This window comes from Silene latifolia, chromosome 9, assembly GCF_048544455.1.
Source record: "Silene latifolia isolate original U9 population chromosome 9, ASM4854445v1, whole genome shotgun sequence".
Lineage (NCBI taxonomy): Eukaryota > Viridiplantae > Streptophyta > Magnoliopsida > Caryophyllales > Caryophyllaceae > Silene > Silene latifolia.
In genome coordinates, this window is record NC_133534.1 from 101,335,526 (window position 1) to 101,339,826 (window position 4,301).

At 39.9% G+C, this 4,301-nt stretch overlaps 1 pseudogene; it reads left to right on the forward strand.

The window, feature by feature from the left end:
* The first annotated feature begins 2,619 nt into the window (after window positions 1-2,619).
* Window positions 2,620-2,719, forward strand: LOC141603481 (small nucleolar RNA R71; annotated as a pseudogene).
* Window positions 2,720-4,301: the final 1,582 nt, after the last annotated feature.

Sequence of the window (4,301 nt, forward strand, 5' to 3'; positions counted from 1 at the left end):
CCTTCCAAGACGGACGGATTTCTGAAGACGAGCGTCTTCTCTACCAGGACGCTCGTATTCTTCAACAGTCACAAAATTTCAAATTTTCAGCTCAGATGGACGGGCGGATTTTGACAAAGACGCCTGGATTGCCTGAAGACGGGCGGATTCCCATGAAGACGCTCGGATTCTCCCTGTTTTACCCGGATTAGTTCCATCCGTGAACTTGCATATCCCTTGTCATTTTTCATTCTTCAAATCCTGTGTTCTTCATTGTAGGGGCACTACTAAGGCATGAATAGCCTAGGCAATTGCTATCCCCACACTAAGCTAAAGCACTAAATATTAATTAAATCATTAGTCCCTCCCTCACTTCTCTCAAAAATGATAATTATCTTGATCAAAGCATAAAAATCAAAAAATGACAAAAATGCAATGTAAGAATTAAAATGCGAGTTAGGGAGTTAGAAATATTTACAAATGGTGGTTTAGGGAGGACTCCACCAAACTCTCATCCTTAGTGAGATATCATGGGGGCATGTCCAAGGTGTTATTGCTGTTGCTCAACACCTTGAAAAAGTAGTCAAAAGCTTGTTCATTATCATGATAAAGATCTTCAATAGACCTTTGCCCTTGTTGTCGGTCTTTATCGATAGCATTACCAATATAGGGATTGAAAATCCCTTCAAACTCATCGTCCCAAAGACCACAAACTTCATCTACTTGATCACTAAAGATCTCTTGAGTTGATAGAGACAACTCTCCCACTTTCTTGTCTTGGCCAATGAGGCCATCCTCTTCATTGCTCGACTTTGGTGAGCTTTTCAAGCTCTCTTTGTTACAATTCACTTGCTCTTTGAATGGAGCATCATCAATTTTCTTCTTCCAATGGAATTCCGACTTCTTCCTATCATCCGTCCGGCTATAATGATCAACCATAAAACATGGTTCATGCAAACGGGGAGCTCTCATGGTTTTATCAAGATTGAAAGTTATGCTCTCATCTCCCACTTCTAGAGTGAGCTCTTCATGCTTCACATCAATCACCGCACCCGCGGTGAGTAAGAAAGGTTAGAATGATTGGAATGTTGGAATCTTCTTCCATGTCAACAATGACAAAGTCCACCGGGATGAAAAATTTCCCAACTCTTACGGGAACATCTTCCCATATCCCTAATGGTGTCTTCGTCGATCTATCGGCTATTTGGAGTGTGATATTGGTGCATTTAAGCTCTCCCATCCCTAAACTTTTACTCACCGAGTACGGCATAACACTCACACTAGCCCCTAGATCACATAAGGCTTTGTTGATCGTGGTGTCGCCAATGGTACACGGTATTGAGAAGCTTCCCGGATCTTTGAGTTTTGGAGGTGAACTCCCTTGAAGTATTTCACTATTCACCTTAGTGAAGGCGATAGTCTCAAGCTTCCGGATCGACTTATTCCGTATTTTGGATGTCTTTCATGTATTTTGCATAGGCCGGCACGTGATTGATTAATTCCGTGAAAGGAATCGAGACTTCCAAATTCTTCACAATTTCCATAAATTTTCCAAGTTGGTCATCAAATTTGGGCTTGGCTTGACGACTTGGAAAAGGAAGTCTAATCACAATAGACTCCTTCTCCTTGACCTTGTCTTCATTTTTCTTTGAAATTTATTCTTTTGATGGTTCTCCATCCTTGGAGTTTTGCACAATTTCTTCTTTGTCACTAGCTTCCACAACTTCATCCTCAACTTGCTTCTTCGATGCTTCATACCTTGTACCACTCCTCAAGTGAATGACACTAACTGTTTCATGTCTTGAGGGATTACTTTGAGATGGTAATTGCCCCTTTTGTCTTTGTGAGCTTGAAGATGCTAGTTGAGTCAATTGGGTTTCCAACATTTTGGTGTGAGCTAGGATGTTGTTGATGGTGATTTCCGTTGCTTGACTATCCTTTTGCATTTGAGTGAAAAACTCTTGTTGATTCTTTTGCATTTGGAGGACCGCTTTTTGAACATCAAAACCTTGGTCATTTTGTTGATTGTATGGAGTTTGATTTTGGTAAACTTGGTTTTGGTTGTAAAAGAGTCTTTGGTTTTGGTTTCTCATGGGAGGTGGGGTGTATCTTGGTTGAGGGTTTTGAACATTTTGGCTTTTGTATGAGAGATTTGGATGGAATTTGGTGTTTTCATTGTAATAGTTTGAGTAAGGGGTACCACTCTTGTATGCTTGGAAAGCATTCACTTGTTCATTTGGTCCCCTACATTCACTTTGGTCATGTCCCAAAGTTCCACAATTCTCACATATCCCACTTGGGATTGATGAAGATGCCGTCATGGCATTAACATGATGCTTTGGTGATTTTGAGGCTTCTTCAAGTCTAGCGATAGCTTTTTCAAACTTCAAATTGATGGTATCAATGTGAGCACTAAGTTGAGCACCCAATTGAGTAATGGAGTCCACTTCATGCTTTCCTCCTCTAGTAGCTTTGCGAGGTCTACTATATTGTGAGTTATGGACCGCCATTTCCTCAATTTTGTTCCAAGTTTGATTGTCATCAACTTCGGTGAACATTCCATTTGATCCCATAATGAGAATGTTCCTTGAATCTTCATAAAGACCGTTCCAAAATTGTTGTACCAAGAACCACTCGCTAAGTCCATGGTGAGGACATGAGCGACAAATTCCCTTGAATCGCTGCCAAGCTTCATACAAAGATTCCTCATCCCTTTGCTTAAAGCCCGTAATTTGAGCACATGCAAAATATCAAACAACTCGAAAACAATTAGAACAAACCTTAAGGAGTTTTACTTCCCCAAGGCAAAGAAAGACACAACCAATAACAATGTATGAAAATCTAAATCAATTTAACACCGTCCCCGGCAACGGCGCCATTTTTGGTCGTGTTCCCTCGTGGGGTTTAGTTTTTCAGTACTTGTCGTTAGGAGCACCTAAACCAAAACACAATTTATAACTTCACAAACAACTCTACAATTAGTAAAGAGGCAAGTAAAGGTCGGATCCCAAGGGACGGGAATTGAGATGAGATTTCTATTGCAACTAGTGGTTTCTAAGTGGTGTCACAATTGGGGTTTGAAGTAGAAGATCACTAAACTAAATAACAATGAAAGTAAACAAGCAAGATGAATTAAAAGGGATGTAAACAATTGATAAAAGGCACTAGGGTGTCATGGGGTCATAGGGGATCCATGGGAATTTATCATACAAACATATTCTCAAGTTATAAGCAAGCAATTATTGTTGTGATGGATCGAGTTGGTTTATATCTTACAATCCTAGGAAAGTTTGGGTCCCGGAGCCGAATCGATTAGATTGTACAACACCTACAAGTCTACTTAATCTTCCCTACTCAACAATATGCATGGTCTAATGAGACTCGAGTTGGTTTATGTCTTACAAGTCTCATTGAAAATATAGGTGATGGGTTAAAAATTCAAGGATTCATAGGCTCACATTTCATCAAACATAACATGTGCATAAGTTGAGATCACAACAAGCAAGGAAATAAACTATGAAAGCATATTAATTTAAGCATGAATCATTCCCCATGTTGGTTTCCCCTAATTACCCATTAACCCTAGCTAAGGTAACTACTCACTTATTATCATGTTGAACATGCTAGCAAGGTTGTCAATCATACCAACAAAGTGAAACATGATGAATAAATGAAAGTGATTAACAATAATTAAAAAGGGATTAAGAGGATTATACCTACTAATGATTCCAATAATAAAGCAAAGAATAAAAGAAGTACTTGATGCTTGATTGGAAGGTTGTCAATCTCCCAATAATAATAACCCAAATAATCTTCAATTACCCAAAATAAAGGATGTACAAGAGAGAGATTAAGGAAATAAAACTTGTATTAAAACTTGGTTAAATGTTGATTACAAGATTAAAGAGATATTTGATTGATATTAACTACTCTAAAGATTGCTAAGTAGAACATGCTCTTCTAATTAGACCAATGGGGTATTTATAATGGGGATTAGGTTCATGAATTAGGGTTAACTAAGCGCTTAAATGACGATTAAGTCCCTTGTTGAGGAATCGTCGGTCTCTTAGGGAGACTCCGGTCTCTAGGGAGACTCCGGTCTCTAGGGAGACTCCGGTCTCTAGAAAAAGATGTGCATCCTCCTTTGAAGCTTGTAGAAGACAAAATGGGACTGTCTGGGAATCCGGGCGTCTTTACCACGGGACTGGCGGATTTGGCAGCTTCTGGACGGGCGTCCAGAAGGAAAAGACGGGCGTCTTTGGGTGGTTTTGCCCGGGCGTCCAGTTGTGGAAGATGCACGGGTTGTGGGTGAGGGACGGGCG